Source organism: Hemitrygon akajei, chromosome 29, assembly GCF_048418815.1.
Source record: "Hemitrygon akajei chromosome 29, sHemAka1.3, whole genome shotgun sequence".
NCBI classification, from domain to species: Eukaryota; Metazoa; Chordata; class Chondrichthyes; order Myliobatiformes; family Dasyatidae; genus Hemitrygon; species Hemitrygon akajei.
The window spans coordinates 43,242,589-43,262,090 of NC_133152.1; the positions used below are offsets into that span (position 1 = coordinate 43,242,589).

A 19,502-nucleotide genomic window follows, 5' to 3' on the forward strand; every position below is an offset into this window, starting at 1 on the left:
ACACATCTCAGCCTGCTCCTCAAGCTGCTCCCCCATTGGCTCATCCGGAAACCTGAGCCCTTTCTTGATAGGCTGCTGACCCTTTTGCGTCCTTTTCCCCCCGGCAACGCTGAGGTGCGTGCGCTCACTGACCTCTGACCTCTGGCAGGATGCTAAACCCTCACAGCCAGGATGGCACAGCAAATCTCACGTGGGCACGCTATACTGCAATGTAGCGTGTGAAGAGTTCAGACACACCATTTTGAACACGAGGTGATTGAATAAACCTTCCATTCAAGGTCACATCCATTACATTTAACCGTCAGGGATATAATTAGCAGAGTTTATAAAGATTTATTTTCTCTGCCGCATGTGCATGGAAACATATAGTATGGTGATTTGCGTCAATGATCAACAGAGTCTAGGATGCGCAGGGGCAGCCCGCAAGAGTCTCTATGCTTTCAGGGCCAACATAGCACTCCCAGAACTACTAACCTGTACGCTTTAGAATGTGGGAGGAAACCAGAGCGCCTGGAGGAAACCCACGCGGTCAAGGGGAAAACGTACAATCCCTTTTACAGACAGTGGCGGGAGTTGAACCGCGATTGAGGTCACTGGTGCTGTAAAGCGTTACGTTGCCCACTGTGCTACTGTGCTGCCCCACATCTCGTGCCCATAGGCTGGCGCTGCTAAGCTGTATTGTAATCTGGTTCCATCAGTCCAATGATGCTTTGTACAATCCATTGATAACTGCTTCCAGTTGTTCTGGGGGAGGGGAGGTGACAAGGGTTAATTAGCACACACTGTATTTAAATTTCATTTGTTGACTCTCACACCAAAGTCCTTGACCTGTCTTTCTATGTTTAAATTTTTGAAAGTGGACGCCTCATCAGAGAACACACACAAAATGGTGGCGGAGCTCAGCAACTCAGACAGCATCTGTGGGGGTGGGGGGAAAGAATAGTTATGTTGAAATTGGACAAGACGTTGCTAGGCCAAATTTGGAGCACTCTGAGCATTTCTGGTCGCCTACCAAGAGGAAGGATGTCAATAAGATTGAAGGAGTGCAGAGAAATTTTACACGGACGCTGCCAAGACCTGAGGATCTGAGGGATAGGTCGAATAAGTTAGGACTTTATTGCCTGGAGCATAGGAGAATGAAAGGAGATTTGATAGAAGTATACAAAATTATTGGTTCCTTAAGGTGATTACTGCTGGAGATAATGGGGATAAGCTCCCAACTACCTATTGAATGATCCCAATTGGTGTGCCTCACATAGCCTCTGACAACCAAGTCAAGTGTGGCTTAGCTACTAAGCCCAGTGGAGCAGTTTCTACTGACAGGAGAAGGGCCAAAGTCAGGTTATTGGCACTTTAAAACCAGTTCTTTCAGGCAGATGGGGCTCATCAGCTATGGTTGGCAGCTCATCTAGGAGAAGGACAATTCTGATCTCAAACTTTCACTGCCTTGTGGCTATACCCACTCATGGGGAAGGCTTCAGGAGTAAACCCTGGGGTCGAAATCTGGAGCTGGAGTCCCGAAGGCAGTCCTACATTGAGTTCAACACTGACTGGTTACTACTGTGATGCTGCTGGTGCCAAACTGTATCAGAGACTGGGTTCATCAGACGTGTGGAGATAGAGAGCTTGCTACATGGGCAACGGCTTGCTCTGCCCAGGCTTGTGTACCTAGACAGCTGGGACACAACATCCATGGTGGACCCTGACCGACGGAGGCCTTGGGTACGAAATGATGAGTGGCATTTACAGGGTAAATGCAGCGAGGCCGACTCCTCTGAGGTTGGCTGAGACGAGAACTAGAGTTTGTGGGTTAGGAGTGAAAGGTGAAATGTTTAAGGGGAACCTGAGGGGCAACTCCTTCACTCAGAGGGTCGTGAGATTGTGGAACCAGCTGCCAGTGAAAGTGGAGGAAGCGGGTTCGATTTCAACCTTGAAGAGGTATTTGGATTGGTACATGGATGGGAGGGGTATGGAGGGCTGCAGTTTAGACATGGGTCAATGTGACTAGGCACGATGTAGATGGGCCAAAGAGCCTGCTACCACGCTGTAGTCCTCCGTTCTACCTAAGGTCATCACCCCTACTGGGGCATAGGCCGCTGACGGCAGCTCGCCAGAGTCCAATGTCCAGGACCGGTCTTTCAGGTTGTTTGTGCCCGAGCCTTCCTCCTTTCACAGCCAGACTTGGAACCGTCCCTGACCGCACTGTTGTGCTTTATGACTATGATATTTCAGGCTGGGGCCCTTCATCTAGACTCAGTGAGGGAATTGTTTTTTTTTTAAAGAAAGTGATTGCGAATGTAAAATCAAATCTCCCCCCCCCTTCCTGAAAACTTCCTTGCCCCTCCACCCAATAGAATGGACTGGGGCAAAAGTCAAGACCCTTAAAAGACTGGCCACTTGAGTAGGTTTATACAGCCCTGCACTTCTGGCGTAGACTGTGGTCTTCAGAATCCAGTGTCTGATTGGGGAGAAAGTGTTTGCCGTGAGTTAGGCATGTGAAGGATAGGAAAGATTTAACAGTCCAGGAGCTGGAACGTGACTTAAAGCAGAGTCTTAATGTTTGTTACCAGTCGGAGCGACTGGAGTCCCTTATCAGCTGGGTTCAGCTTTCCTTCACATGAGCCGAGCTGAACTTTAGCTCTCAGCTGAGAGTGCGATGTAATGAGGGCGGGGTGAGGGCCTTATCATATGATTCAGCACAGATGGGATTACAGACTGTGGGTGTGATGTGCAGGCACTCTCGCTCTGGGAGACCAGCTGCCGGAGAGTCGGTCAAACCTCACTAAGGCAGTAGCCTTGCAGAAGTCCTTCCCCGCCACCCTCCCGAGTGCAGACCCACACCTGGGGAACCTTCCCGTGTCTTGTTTATTGCCTGATCTCAAGCTCTCTCAAACTCCATTGGTTGAGCCAGACCAGCACATGGCTTTGGATGATCGGACTGACAGGAGACACCAGGGTGAAATGGTCATGGATTCACCGTGAAGTGAAAATGAGAGGCAGAAGAAACACGCACAAAACTCTGGAGGAACTCAGCAGGTCAGGCAGCATCTATGGAGGGGAATGAACAGTCGATGTTTTGGGCCGAGACCCTTCGTCAGGACTGGAAAGAAAGGGGGAAGGAGCCAGAAAAAGTGGGGGGAGGGAAGGGAGTACAAGCCGATAGGTGGAGCCGGGTGAGTGAGAGGGAGGATGTATTAAGAAGCTGTGTGGTGATAGGTGGAATTGTTAAAGGGCTGGTAAAGAAGGAATCTGATAGGAGAGGAGAGCGGACCATGGGAGAAAGGGAGGGAGGGTCACCAGGAGGTGATAGGCAGGTGAGGACGAGAAGAGGTAAGCAGGGAGCCAGGGTGGGGAATGGAAGAGGAGGGGGAAATACTTGGTGTGTTTTGTCGTGAACTGCAGATTGTACCTGTCCTCAGATGACTGGTGTTGGGCTTTAAATTCTGCCCTGTTGGAGACCTCGGTGACAGGGTATGGACCATGCCACCGTTTTTCGTTCCAGGTGAGCTTCCCCGGGCCTCGGAGGAACACTTCCACTCCTACCTTGATGGTGTCCGACCCCTGCAGCTGCTCACTGTTAGATTATTGAACTCGCACAGTTATCAATTTTACCATATTTCTAAAAACTCTCATATACTCTGTTACTCAACACGCAAATGTCTGAGTTTTGGTAACTTGAAGTTGAAGTGCTCCATGGCTCCCTAGTACACGGAGAGGATCAAATGTGGGACAGTCGCCTTTTAAAACCTGACCTTCGCGTGGGAGATTTCTCCTCTTAACAACCAGTCTAAGGTAGGCGCCGTCAGTATCTCCGTGCACTACGGTGTACCGCGTAACTTTTCTCCTCCTCACTCCTGAGACTTTTATGCCCTTCGTGGGCGGCGGGTACCCTCACTCAGAAGACTTTGCACCGGCGGAGGATCCTTCTAAAAACAGATAAGAAGAAATGAGTACTTACCAGTCACGATTCTGCACCGGGAATAATCTTTCCCAGGGTAATTTGGGGTTGGTGAGGGTCCGTCAGCAGACAAGATCTAACTCGGTAATTTAACTATCTAGTGGAAGTCTTCGATACAACAGGCACTTCCTGACCTTAGTCGAGGTGCGGCCGCAAGTTGTCTGCTGTCGGACCCGCCAGCCTGTGTTGTCTCTTCCCTCCCCACGTCGGGGTCACCAAATGTTGGGCTTTAAATTCTGCCCTGTGTTCGTTTAGGAAGAGAGACAACCAATACCGGAATATTACAAAACTTGGCTTTAATGCAGAAGCGTAACTGGCACAGCGAGTACACGGCGTCGCTGGAGAAGACGCGTTCTGCCTTCCCCTTACATTCTGCTCTTATTTATACCCCTTTTCCCCATTCCAACCCCTCGCTACACATATTTGGTAAGGCCGAACTTTGTTGTACATATTAGGTAATATCGGGCACTTGTGTCCCCCTTATTGGCCCGATGCCATTCACCCACGAGTTACCTGTTTCTTTTGTTTATTGAATCGCGTGACACTAGCAGTTTCGGTGTAGCGGAATCCCCAGTTTCGCTTCCTCCCTCCCTTATACTCCTGTCTCCTAATATCACGTGAGCCACTCCTGACCTGTAGTGGCAGTCTCGAATTAACCCTAACACTGGTGTGGGACTGACAGCAGGCGTGTGGTCACCCAGACGGATAATGGACTTACAGTTGGCTTTTCCAAGTGTCAGACAAGGAGGAAGTAAGTGAACGTGACCATCTTCGGACTTCACATCTCCAAGCGGCCCAAGGTAGAGTAAATTTCTCTGCATGCAGTTACAGCAGAGTTGATAAATACAAGAGAGTCTGCAAGTGCTGGAAATCCAGTGCTGGAGGAACTCAGCAGGTCAGGCAGCTTCTATGGAGGAGAATAAACAGTTGACGTATCGGGCCGAGATCCTTCATCAGGACTCCGGTGAAGGGCCTCGGCCCAAACTGTTGACCGTTTATTCCTTTCTGTAAAATTTCCTCCAGCATTTTGTCTGTGTTGCTTTGCAACAGAACTGAATATTCTTTTGTCTGCTAAGCTAGTCAGGTTTTTTAATACTAAAATAAAATGTGATCGACAACTGGGGATCGTAGCCTCTTGATGTTCAGCCCCTTTGCTACTCAGAACAGCGGAAGACATTACGCGTCAACAGCCCATTGGGTATGGTGCCTGGTGCTTTGTGACTTAAGGGGACCTTCCAGAGCCGATCAGAGCTGCTGTTCAGAACCTACTCCACAAAACAACACCTTCCTGAACTGCTCACCAACTCTCCAGTGATGCTGGAAGCTGACCTTTGACCTGACAAGCTTGCTTGTCAGCCTGTAGACTGATCTGATTCCCCTGTGCCGGGGTGGGTGTGTCCCACAGCAGTTTTAACATTTCATGCAGATAGAACATACAACATATATATTACAGGCCCTTTGGCCCACCCGATGTTCTGCCGACCTTTTAACCTGCTCTAAGGTCATCATATCCTTTCCCTCCTACATAACCCTTCATTTTCCTATCATTCATGCGCCTATCTAACAGTCTCTTAAATGCCCCTAATGAGTCTACATCTACCACCACCCCTGGCAGGGCTTTTCATGTATCCACTACTCTCCGTATGTATTTTTTTTAAAAAGCTTTCCTCGGACATCCTGCATATACTGTCCTCCAATTATCTTAAAAATTAATCTTCTCATATCAGCCATCTAAGTCTGCTATGGATAGTCCCAAGCCCAGTTACGAAAGGAGGAGGGTTGGGCATGGGGCTAGCAACCCCAACCTGTAAAATTCCAGAGCTACAGAAACGCCAACAGAAGCTCCAAAGACCTCATCCCCGGAGGAGAAGGTTACACAAAGAAGAAGGGCTACACCAGGGGACAAATTGAAACCTTAGCCCAGGACAGAGAACTTTCGCGAGCTGCTGTTGGAGGCCTAGGCCCCAGTAGGGGTGATAGGTTTAATAATAAGAAGAAGAATATTAACCATTTCCTCCTTCGGGGCAAAAGGTCTCTGGCTTTCCACTCAATCTATGCCTCTTGTCATCTTGTACACCTCTATTGAGTCACCTGTCATCCTTCTTCACTCCAAAAAGAAAAGCTGTCGCTCACTCATTCTGCCCTCATAAGCCATGCTCTCTCGTCCAGGCAGCATCCTGATAAATGCTGGAAAGGATTTACTAAATGCTTGATTAATTTCAGGAAACATCCTCGTTCAGCACAGGGAGAAGGGAACTAGCAGCACAGTATCAAGGACATCAATTGACCCTTTCTAATGAGCCAGTGTGTGTGGTTAATTCATGGAGAATGTGATGTTAGCTCCTGGGACTTCCTTTGACCAGTCTGATTTAACGAACTGACCTTGTTACTTGAACTGTGATATTTATTAACACGAGATTCTGCAGATGCTAGAAATGTTGAGCAACGCACACAAAATGCTGGAGGAGCTCAGCAGGATGCGCACCAGCAGCTTGATGTCTATGGAGTGGAATAAACAGTCGATATTTCAGACTGAGACTTCTAATCAGAACTGGGTCCCCCTCTCATCCCAACACTTCTCCTCACCTGTCATCACCTCCTTCCCTTTCTTCCACGGTCCGCTCTTCTGTCCTGTCAGATTCCATCTTCAGTTCCTTACATCTTCCACCTATCATCCCCCATCTTTATCTTTCAACCCCCACCCCCCCCCCCATTCACTTTATTCTGGCTTCCCCATGACTGACGAGCCCCATCTGCCCGAAGTGACTGGATTTAAAGTGCCAGCAACCCGCCTTTGCCCCTTCTCCTGTCAGTAGAAGCAATTCCACCACATGTGAAGGTTTAGTTGTGTTCTTTCCAGTCCTGTTGAAGGCCTCGGCCCAAAACATCGACTGTTTATTCATTTCCATAGATGCTGCCTCACTTGCTGAGTTCCTCCAGCGTGTTGTGTGTGATATTTAGTGACCTGAATTATATATTGCTGGAACTAAATTTAACTTGGACGAACCTCCTTATTATTTATTTACATTTATTTGCACACTTTGTCTTCTTTTATACATTGGCTACTTGTCAGTCTTAGTTTATCAATAGTTTTTTTTCCATTGATTCAATTCCATTTCTTTATTTTTCTGTGAATGCCCACAAGAAAATGAACCTCAGAGTTGTCAGTGGTGATACATACATACTTTGACAATTAAATTTACTTTGAAAATTTGGCCACCACATTTCAGGGGGTCATGAGCACTCCCGGGTGGATGCGGTGACAACTTACCGGGGCAGTTCCAGGGAGGAGATATTTCCGTTCCTCATTCAGACTGGAGACACGGAGACAAGTTTCAGATTTGACAGCAGTGGGCAAGACAGACACAGGGAAACTTTTCCCCTCTACTGGACTGGAACGAGCTGGCAGTGGAAGTGGTAGATGTGGGTTTGATTGCAATATTTCAGAGAAGTTTGGATAAGTACATAGATGGAAGGGGTATGGAGGGCTATGGTCCAGGTGTAGGTCGATGGGACTAAGTAGAATAACAGTTCAGCATGGAATAGAGGGGCTGAAGGGCCTGTTTCTGTTCTGTAGTCCTCTGACTCTCATGACGTTTCAGGGACTAGGAAAATATCTCAAATTTTAGGGAAAAGTCAGCGTCAAAGAGAGGATATGACAGAGGGGGCTTATGTTTGGAGTTAGCCCCCTATAATCGACACACAACAAGCCAGCAGAACTCAGCAGATCAGGCAGCATCTATGCAGGGAAGCAAACAGTTGACATTGCAGGTCAGTACCCTTCATCTGGACTGGACCCTCCACAGATGTTGCCTGACCTGAGGAGTTCCTGCCCAGTGTCTGTTGCTCCAGATTCCGGCATCTGCAGCCTGGTATCTACACTCTGCATGTGAATGCTGCAGCATAGTACAGGCCCTTCGGCCCGCGATGTTGTGCTGATCTTACAACCTACTCCAAGATCAGCCCAACCCTTCCCTCCACATAGGCCTCCAGTTTTATATCATCCATGTGCCTAGGAGTTTCTTGAATCTCCCTCGTGTGTCTGCCTCTACCACCACCCCCAGCAGCACGTTCCACACACCACCACTCAACTCTAAAATAAAACTACTTTTGACATCCCTCCCTATATTTTCCTCCAGTCACCTTAAAATTGTACCTCCTTGTACGAGCCATTTCCACCCTGACCACTATAACGATGCCTCGTGTGCACCTAATCGAGGTGGGAATAGAGGCAATCAGGACTTTGATGTGGGAACTCGATCGGCAACAGAGAGAATAATTGGCTGCTGCCGAGTGAGGGGGGGAATGCCAATTGCCTGATTGCCCCATCACCCAGGACATGCCCTCTTCTCATTGCTACCATCAGGGAGGAGGTACAGGAGCCTGAAGACACACACTCAACGATTCAGGAACTGCCTCTTCCCCTCTGCCATCAGATTTCTGAATGGACAACGAACCCACGAACACTACCTCACTACTTTGTTCCCTCTCTTTTTGCACTACTTATTTAACTTTAATATTTGCATACTGACTGTAATTTTCTGTTTTTATTATTATGTATTGCAACGCACTGCTGCGGCAAAACAACAAATTTCACAACAAATACCGGTGATACTAAACTTGATTCTTATTACGCAATTGGATCCCACTTGAAAGGTGCAAGTTTCCTTTCATGCTTTCGGAGTTCTGTGATTCAAGTGTTTCTGTACAGCCTGTCAGGGCCTGGTGTGGAGACAATTTAGGCTGTAATCATGAAACAGGCGTGTACTAACACTTTCACATCTTCTTAACCACTGAAGTGTAACAAATGCATCTTATGGTGACTTGGACAGGTTGGGTGAGTGGGCAAATGTATGGCAGATGCAGTTTAATGTGAATAAATGTGAGGTTATCCACTTTGGTGGCAAGAACAGGAAGGCATATTACTATCTAAATGGAGTCAAGTTAGGAAAAGGGGAAGTACAACGAGATCTAGGTGTTCTTGTACATCAGTCAATGAAAGCAAGCATGCAGGTACAGCAGGCAGTGAAGAAAGCTAATGGCATGCTGGCCTTTATAACAAGAGGAATTGAGTATAGGAGTAAAGAGGTCCTTCTGCAGCTGTACAGGGCCCTGGTGAGACCCCACCTGGAGTATTGTGTGCAGTTTTGGTCTCCAAATTTGAGGAAGGACATTCTTGCTATTGAGGGAGTGCAGCGTAGGTTCACAAGGTTAATTCCCGGAATGGCAGGACTGTCATATGTTGAAAGATTGGAGCGACTGGGCTTGTATACACTGGAATTTAGAAGGATGAGAGGGGATCTGATTGAAACATATAAGTTTATTAAGGGATTGGACACACTGGAGGCAGGAAGCATGTTCCCGCTGATGGGTGAGTCCAGAACTAGAGGCCACAGTTTAAGAATAAGGGGTAGGCCATTTAGAACAGAGATGCGGAAAAACTTTTTCACCCAGAGAGTGGTGGATATGTGGAATGCTCTGCCCCAGAAGGCAGTGGAGGCCAAGTCTCTGGATGCATTCAAGAGAGAGTTAGATAGAGCTCTTATAGATAGCGGGGTCAAGGGATATGGGGAGAGGGCAGGAACGGGGTACTGATTGTGTATGATCAGCCATGATCACAGTGAATGGTGGTGCTGGCTAGAAAGGCCGAATGGCCTACTCCTGCACCTATTGTCTATTGTCTATTAACACTTTCTGAGAGGACGAGAAGTTAAGATAGAGTCCTTCATCAGAGTGTCTCAGGCTGAAGCATTTCTTCTTTAATCCTCGACCTGCTGAGTTCCTCCAGTATTTTGTGAGTGTTGTTCTGGATTTCCAGCATCTGCAGAATCTTTTGTGAATATAAAAGCAAGGATGTAATGCTGAGGCTTTATAAGGCCTTGGTCAGACTGCACTTGGAATATTGTCAGCAGTTTATGTGCTGGCATTGGAGAGGGTCCAGAGGAGATTCACAAGAATGAAAGGGTTAACTTATGAGGGGTGTTTGATTGCTCTGAGCCTGTACTTGCTGGAGTTTAGAAGAACGAGGGATGATATCCTTGACACCTGTTGAATATTGAAAACCCTAGACAGAGTGGATGGGGAGAAGATTTTTCCAATAGTGGGGGAGTCTAGAACCAGAGGGCACAGCCTCAGAATAAAAGGTCATCTCTTCAGGACAGATGAAGAATTTCTTAAGCCAGAGGGTGGATAATCTGTGGAATTCATTGCCACACAGGGCTGTGAAGTTCAAGTCATTGGGTATATTTAAAGCAGAGGTTGACAGGTTCTTGATTAAAAGGTTACGGGGAGAAGGCAGGAGATGGAGTTGAGGGTGTTAATAACTCAGCCATGATGAAATGCCAAGGCAAACTCAAAGAGCCGAATGGCCTGGTTCTTCTCTGTCTTATGGTCTAACTCACACAAAATGCTGGAGCAATTCAGCAAGTCAGGCAGCATACAAGGAGGAGAATAAAAAACGTACCAGACGGATGCCCTTCATCAGGATTGGCTTATGAAGATGTCTCAGCCCGAAACATCCTTTCCATAGATGCTGCCTGACGTGCTGAGTTCCTCCAGTATTTTGTGTGTCACTCTCGATTTCCAGCATCTGCAGAATCTCTTGTGTTTTCCAGATTGGTACAATCCCATAAGTTATACATTGACCTTTAAACATGCAGTACAATGAAGTCTAGTTTTCATCTTGTCCAAGATTAAATTCTGAATCTTGATTTCTGGGCACACAGGGGTGTAGAGGCCTCCGAACACAAGCTTTGCTTCAACACAGAATTCTAATCAAGGAAAAGGGTGGTCAAAACTGCCCATCGTATCACCAGCACTAACCTACCTGCCAACAAGGACAAATGTACAGAAAGGTGCCAGAAAAAGGCCCACAAAATCATGCAGGATCCCACCCACTTGGCTCATGGACTGTCGGTCCCACTCCCAACAGGAAGGAGACTACATCGCATCCACGTCAGGATCACCAGACTCAAAGACACCTACTTTCCTAGAACAGTAAGGCTGATCACTAACCTCCTCCTTCACACCCCCAACGACCACTTTTACTTGCAATCCTCATTCTAGTCCATGTCCTCCTCAGGGTGGAGGAACAACACCTTGCATTCTGTCTAGGTAGCCTCCAACCTAATGGCACGAATATGGATTTCTCTTTCTGGTTTAAAAAAAATTTCCTCCCACTCACACTCCCCTCATCTTCTATTCCCCACTCTGGCCTCTCACCACCTGAGTCCCCTCCTCCTTTCCTTTCTCCTATTGTCCACTCTCCTCTCCTCTCCTATCAGATTCCTTCTTCTCCAGCTCATGACCTTTCCCACCCACCTGGCTTCACCTAGCACCTTCCAGCTAGCCTCCTTCCCCTCCCCCCACCTTTTATTCTGGTGTCTTCCCCTTTCCTCTTGAGTCCTGAGGAAGGGTCTTAGCCAGAAACGTCGACTGTTTATTCCTCTCCATAGACGCAGCCTGACCTGCTGAGTTCCTCCAGCATTTTGTGTGTGTTGCTTTGAATTCCAGCATCTGCAGAATCTCTTGTGTTTATCATTTCCTGTCAGAGTCACCTTATGAACACACTCCTGTGCCTAGCACAATTTTATGGACATATAATGCATATAACTTATGTATTTATAGTTATTGTGTCTTTTAAATTATTGTGTTCTTTATCTTTCTGTGCTGCTTCGGATCCGGAATAACAATTATTTTGCTCTCTTTTACACTTGGGTACTGGAAATGGCATTAAACAATCTTGAATCTTGAATAATTGGAGCTTGTATAAAAAGAAGTGCAATAATTATTGGTGATTTAATTATCATTTAGATTGGATAAATCAGATTATCAAAGCTGGCCACAAGAACAAACTCATAGAGTATAGTCAGTATGAGTTCTGAGGGCAATTTGTTGAACCAGTTGGAACCAGACTTATTTTAGTTCTAGAACCCTGAAACCGGATTAATCAATGATGGCTGAAAAATGAAAGAGTGGTCATGGCTCATGGGAAATTTGGATTCACTTTGGGAGTGTGAAACCTGAGTATGAAACGATTTTGCTAGCTTAAATGTAGGGATGCCACCGTACTGTAGCGGTTAGCGCAGCACTATTACAGCTCAGGGAGTTTGGAGTTCAATTTCGGTGTCCTCTGTAAGCAAGTTTGTACGTTGCTTCCTGTGGGTTTCCTCCCACAGTCCAAAGACATGGCAGTTAGTACATTAATTGATCATTATAAATTGTCCTGTGATTAGGCTAGGGTTGAATCGGTGGGTTGTTGGACGGCTTGGCTCAAAGGGCCGGAAGGGCCTGTTTGGCACTGTATCTCTAAGTAAAACATAAAATAAATATATTTATGATAGCAAGAGATCAGAGTTGGCAATGCTGTACAGAGTATAGGGCCGTACAGCAGCTTAAAGGGCAGCTCGGTAGCCTAGTGGGTAGCGTAACCATTTACAGCACCAGTAACCCGTGTTCAATTCCCACCTCTGTCTGTAAGGAGTTTGTATGTTCTCCCCACGCCCACATCGGTTTTCTCCAAGTGCTGCGGTTTTCTTGCACACTTCTAAGACATATTGGTTAGGGTAGTGGGTTGTGGGCATGCTTTGTTGGCGCTGGAACATGGCGGCACATGTGTTCCATAGCATATCCTTGGACTGCGTTGGTCATTGACATAAAACACCGCATTTCACTATCTGTTTCAATGTAACAATTGACAAATAAAACTAATCATTAATTTCTTAAAGATCAGGGGTTCCCAACCTTTTTTATGCCATCGACCAATACCATTAAGCAAGGGTGTCTGTGAGCCCCAGGTTTGGTACCCCTGCTTTAGGGAAAAGGAGATCAGCTTCAGATTGTCTTCAGAGACATATCTTCAGAGATACTTTGTAAATCTCAAAGATGCACACTAGTGAGGAAGGTGGGCTTTAGCAGGGACCTCCAACAATGCAGTACTGCCTCACGAATCAAGTTAGAACATCCAATCTCTGCAACAAGGCCTCAATGCTCAATAGCTAATTTGTGGCCCTGTGTTCCACTAATCGGACTCTTCACCCAAAAGAAACCATTGATCCTGCTTTGCAAGGAGGAATCCGTGATACAGGAAGGAATTACAATCCAAGGCACTTACGAGAAGCGCATCTTATTTCAGGCCTAGCGGGTCAGATGTACTGAGGAAGTTGTGCTTGGAGAAACAAAACTGAACAGAAGACACACAACATAGCGAAGGTTAGTGATCAGCCAGAGATTTGGGAAGCTTTTCAGCAGCATAAAGACCAAAAGTATTGTTGGCTAAGACAGAAAATAAACTAACATGGAGGTAAAGAGCATCTTACTAGTAAATAAAAAAGAGGATTGTTTAAGTAGCTTTGTCTTCAGAGAATTGTTAATGTAAAACAGCAAAATGGGAAAAGATTGCAGTTACCTGGATTTCTACAGCAGAAAACATCATTACCCATTGGAGATGGAGGAACAATTTCTATCACTGAAAATAATATAGTACTTTCCCCTTCACTTCTCACCTGCCCATCACCTCCCTTTGGTGTCCCTCCTCCTTCCCTTTCTCCTATATTCCACTGTCGCCTCCTATCAAGTTCCTCCTGCCTCTTCAGCCTATCACCTTTCAGCTTCTTACTTCATCCCACCTCCTCCACTCACCTAACTTCCACCTGTCACCTGCTAGCTTCTTCCCCTCTGCCACCTTCTTATTCTGGCTTCTATCCTGTTGAAGGATCTTGACCCAAAATATTGACTGTTTATTCTCTTCCATAGATGCTGCCTGTTCCGCTGAGTATCTCCAGCACTTTGTGTGTTGCTCAAGAAAAAATTACACATTACCAGAATTTCATAACCAAACTGGTCACTTTTCCCCCTGACCTTACCAAGACCAGTGTGACCCTAACAACTAAGTCCAGCTCCTGGCCTTCATGTGTGGTTTAGCTACTAAACCTGGTAGAACCATTTCTACTGACAGGAGAAGGGGCAAAGGTGGGTTACTGGCACCTTAAAATCAGCCACTTGGGCAGATGGGGCTTGTCAGCCGTGGTTGGCAGCACATTTAAGAGAAGGAAAACTCTTATCTCAAACCTCCACTGCCTTGAGGCTACACCCACTCATGGGGAAGGCTACGGGAATAAACCCTGAGGAAAAATGTGAAGCTGGAGTCCCTTAGACAGTCCTGACTGGCAACTCCTGCAACACCACTGGTGCCGAACCGTATCGGTCTCCGCCTTTCCTTTGGAAATATCGGCTGTGTGGGAAGAGGGATCTACGTGGACAACAGCTTGCTCTCCAGATCGTACTGCCCTCACTTCCATACTGGCTTGTGGTTCACACCGACAGCGAGGACACAATTTTCTCTGACCAACGGAGGCCATCACAGTAGAGGTCAACTGTCCTCCTTCACTCAACGGGGAGGGTTAATATTAAAGTTTATGGACCAGGTGTGATCATGGCTTTTTATTCAGCTGTTTGATCGAACCTCACTCCTGTCAGCTTTTGTTGAACCCATCTTTTACATGGCACAGAAGATGCCTTGAAACCCAATGACTTGCTGCTCGTTTCTTCGGACTTCGAACCAGGAGTTTCCCCGCTAACAACCTGCTGCAGGAGCTCAGCGGGGTTGAGAATCATTGTTAAGGTTTTCATGTGAAAACCTTGCTTCAAGACTTTGTTAACTGTTTCCCTCCATAGATGCAGACTGGCCCATTGAGTTTTGTGTTCTATCTATTCATCATTCCTTCCTCCCTTGCGAAGTGGGTCCTTCAAACTGCGCCGCCCAGCAATTCCCCAATTTAATCCGAGCCTAATCAAAGGACAATTGACAATGACCATTTGACCTACAAACTCATATGTCTTCAGACTTTGAGAGGAAACCCACCTGCACAAGGAGAGATTATACAATAACTTTCTTACAGAGGATGATGGAATTTAACTCCAAACTTGGATGCCCCGAACTGCACTGCCATAGTATGGAGTTCCTCCAACTTGTTGTTGGTGTCAATTATGGGCAGTAGGTCCCGGTGGAAGTTGCTCAACCCAAAAATTGTTTGTTGCCCCCCCCCCCCGATGCTAACAGCCTGCAGTCTTTGGTATCTCCAGTTTAAAAGCAGGCCTTGAATTTGTTGATAAAGTCGCCCGTTCACAGAAAATACCTTGCAGTTGGAATCAAAAGTCTATGAAGCTGTTAAACTTCAACTCCAGCTGAGGCTGAACGTGCCTCAGGGTTTTATCAGATGCCCTGCTTTAGCAAAGTGTTCCTTTCTTCAGAAAGTCTGACTTTTTGACAGTCTTTTGTTATATATTAAAAGAAGTGTGTTATTGTTCTACAGGTCTACATGCTTCAGGCTGAACCGCAAGAGAAACCCAGAAGCATCTCCCTGCAGGTGTCCGAAAGAAGATGTGCCCTTGAATCATCAAGGTATAGCAGGTAAGAACCAAGTGCTGATAATTGAGAGTAGTATGGGTGGGTTAGCATGGTATGGTGGGCCAAAGGGCCTGTTTGTATGTTACAGAGTCGTAGGGTACTGATTCACAGTACAGGCCATTTAGTCCATCTATAGTCCATGCTAGCAGGATTTTTCCACTGCATTTGGGTGAGATGAGAACTAGAGGTTATGGGTTTAGGGTGAAAGGCGAATCTGAGGGCAAGCTTCTTCCCTCAGAGGGTGATGCAAGTGTGGTGAATGAGGGGAGATTTAATTGAGGTATACAAAATTATGAGCGGTCCACTGAAGTTGGGCGGGACAAGAACCAGAGGTCATGGGTTATGGGTGAAATGTGAAATGTTTAAGGGGATCCTGAGGAGGGATTTCTTCATTCAGAGGATGGTGAGTGTGTGGAACGAGCTGCCAGTGGAAGTGGTGGATGTAGGTTCGATTTCAACATCTAAGAGAAATTTGGATAGGTACATGGATGGGAGGGGTATGGAGATGGGTGGTCTGGGTACAGGTCCCCGAGACTCGGCAGATTAATAGTCTGAGGATAGTCTCCATGGGTTGCTGACTGGGTTTGTTATTGGTTTCCCTGGCGAATGCAGCTGAGAAGGATAACTCACTGATGGAGGGGAGGCAGACAGCATGGGAGTGGTGATCCCAGACAGGGTGAGAGGGGCAACTCAATCAGAGTAAATTCTGCTTCTCTTCATCTCTGTCCTGGTGCCTTGGCTATTACACTGCAGCTTCTGGGGTCATGAGCGGTGTCTACAACAATTGAGACAGAAGTCAAAATAAATGTATCATCAAAGTACATGTATGTCACCATATACTCCCTGAAGACATTTTCTTACAGGTATTTATCGGAAATATAAGAGAACTTATGAAAAACTATAGGACATAGAACTTTACAGCTCAGTACAGGCCTGAAATGTTGTGCTGATCTGCTAACCTACTCTACAATCAATCTAACCCTTCCCTCCCTTCATTTTTCTATCATCATGTGCCGAGTTTCTTAAATGCTCCACGTTTATCGACCTCTACCACCACCCAAAGCAAGGCGTTTCACACAGCCACCACTCTGTGTGTAAAGTACTTGCCTCTGAAGTCACCCCCCCGTACTTCTCCCCCCCCCCCCCCACCAGTCACCTTAAAATTATGCCCCCTCGTATTAGCCATTTCCACCCTGGGAAAAAGTCTCTGGCTGTCCCTCTTATCATCTTCTTAAACTGTACATAAACAAAGACCGAAAAACAACCAATGTGCAAAAGAAGACAAATTGTACAAATAAAATTATTGCGAATGTGAGTTGTAAAAGATTCTTGAAATTGAGTCCGTTGGTTGTGGAATCAGTTCAGTGTTCAGGTGAGTGTCGTTACCATTGCCAATTTGGGAGCCTGATGCTTGAAGTGTAAAAATTGTTCCTAAACCTGGTGGAAAGATGCCAAGAGCAACTACACTAATTCCTGTCTCGGCATAACCCCAACATCTGAATCTGAATTAATTTGACACCTCTACCTGATTTGATAAATTTGAAAAAGTTACTCCAGCCTAAGTCCTGATGAAGGATCTTGGCTTGAAACTTGGACTGGCTAAACATTCTAATACCGATTCCCGTTCCGTGTTGGCCCATTGCCTCCTCTTGTGCCAAGGTGAGGCCACCCTCGGGGTGGAGGAGCAACACCTTATATTCTGTCTGGGCAGCCTCCAACCTGATGGCATGAACATTGATTTCTCCTTCCAGTAAACGAATTCCCTCTACCCCTTCCTCTATTCCCCAATCTGACCTTTTACTTCTCACTCGCCTATTACTTCCCTCTGGGCCCCCTCCTCCTTCCTCTTCTATGGTACACTCTCTTCTCCTATCAGGTATTTTCTGTTCTCCTGCCCTTGGCCTTTTCCCACCCACCTGCCTCAGCTGTCACCTTCCAGCTCGCCACCATTCCTCCCCCCACCTTTGAATGAAAGGTCTCGGCCTGAAATATTGTCTGTTCATCCATTTCCATAGATGCTGCCTGACCCACTGAGTTCCTCCAGCATTTTCTGCATGTTGCTCTTGCTTAAACTGTGCTTGTTGGGTCTTTCAGCTTCATAGCTTCTAACGAGGTTTGGCGTCAAAAGGATTCCCTGAAGCACTTGGGATAACTTAGCATATTAAAAGCACTTTATTAATACAAATAGCATTATTCTGTAATTCTGTTGATTTAAATTTGGGACACGGGTGAAGTGAATTGCTTTCATTTTATGTTTCAGCAGCCAGGACTAAGCTTGAGAAATGAGCGTCTATTGTTTCACCTACAGTATGTGGGCTGTTCAAATCAATCATCACGTTGAGTTTGGTTCAGCTCAGATTAGAGATGGCACACATACAGAACACCTGAACCCAGAACTGTTTTCCTGTCGGGTAATGGTTTGTCAGTATTCTGTGGGTGGCAAGGTAGTATAGTGATTAGCAGCATCTTGTATTCTGTCTGGGTAATCTGCAAACCTAAGCATCAGTTACTCTAACTTCAGGTAATTTCTCCCCTCTCCCATTTCTCTGCTTTTCATTCTCTATTCTAGTTCTCTTCTCTCTCTTCTCCTCATCTGCCCACCACCTTCCCTCTGGGCCCCACCTGCTTCCCTTTTCCCACATCTTCTCCTATCAGATTCCTCCTTCTTCAGCCCTTAACCTCTTCCACCTATCCCCTCCCAGCTTCTTGCTTCGTTGTCCCTCCCCCACCCACCAAACTTCCTCCTCACGTGGTCTCACCTGTCACCTACCAGCTTGTACTTCTCACCTCCCCCACCTTCTTATGCCGGCTTCTTCTCCCTTCCTGTCCAATCCTGAGGAGGGGATTTGGGCTGAAATGTTGGCTATTTATTCCCTTCCGTAGATGCAGCCTGGAACTAGCTTGCATAGGGCATGTTGGTTAGAATGGACCGGATGGGCTGAAGGGCCTGATTCACTACTGTGTAAGTCTACGACAGCCGACTCTACATTTTCTAGTATCGTTCCTTGACCTACTGGAGGACGCCCTATTGGTGTCCTTTTGAAAATCTACTTCCACAACGTTTCTGTGGTATTCTTTCAGCTTCTTCAAAAAAATTAAGTTGATTTTGTGTTTGTATTTGAGATCTGCGCTGACTTTCCATTGTTAGACTCTTGGGTTGGGATGATAGCAAGGGTGAGTCAGGTGACATGGAAGAGGAATTGTGGGTATTTTATACCTCCCTGCTGCTAGATCAGCTCACCCATTGCTGAATGCTCCCATCTTCACTTTGTTTGACTGTCATGCAGTCCTCCAGCTCTTCCGGTGTATAAGGTTTTGTTACCTGTAGCTAGACGTACGATGTGTGCAGAAAGTGTTAGAGTAGGAAGGTGTGCCCGCTCAGTAACAGTACAGGTTTTAATGTTCCCCGGGTGTGCCCGTGGCCCGTCGAACTGAATTCCAAAGGTGTTTTGTCATGAGTCTGTGAGGCCGATTTTGGGCTGAAGGAATCGGGAAAGCGTCCCATACAGGAATGATTGGCATTTTCGTCAGCCTGCCTGGTACACTTCAGCACTTGTTGAACCAGTCTTCATGCTTATTATATTTGCCTTTGAATTCAGTTCGGAATGAAGGCAGTCCCTGCAGGATCAACAAGACAGTGCCTGCTTATCCACTTATTTGATTCTCAAAGGTGACTGTATTTTCAATCTGCGCTGTTCACAGGCTGCTGTCGATAGTCCAGGTCGCTGATAAAGCAGATTGTACATTGGTGTGCCAGTTAATGAGTGCCCGAGGGAACCTGGTTGAGACTGTGACCTTTGCACTCGGCCCTGTGCACACCTTCCTTGCAGAGCCGTCTTCCTCTCGTCCCTCCCTTCCACCTCTCCGTGCAGCCGATGGAGGGGAGACCCTCTCCCTTCCCAAAGGGACCACACACGGGAAAAGGGTTTTTGCTCTTTGCCTCTTGCCAAACTGAGAAAATCCAAATCAGATTTACTATCTTGAGTAGCAACAGTGCTGTTGGTTTTAAGGAATGTGATAGAACATTACGTTATGCATTAATAATGATTGTCAGAATGAAAGACATTGCACGGTTTATTCTTGTAAATATATTATGAATAAACTATATTTTGATATGTGGTATGATCATTGGGATAG

General features: G+C 46.4%; 1 long non-coding RNA gene across 1 annotated transcript in view; it reads left to right on the top strand.

The window, feature by feature from the left end:
- Positions 1 to 19,502, top strand: part of LOC140718462 (uncharacterized) — an 80,697-nt gene that overhangs the window by 55,546 nt on the left and 5,649 nt on the right. The window contains exon 3 of the long non-coding RNA XR_012096695.1: positions 15,271 to 15,368. This is a non-coding gene — a long non-coding RNA (uncharacterized lncRNA). The remainder of the gene's footprint in view (positions 1 to 15,270; positions 15,369 to 19,502) is intronic.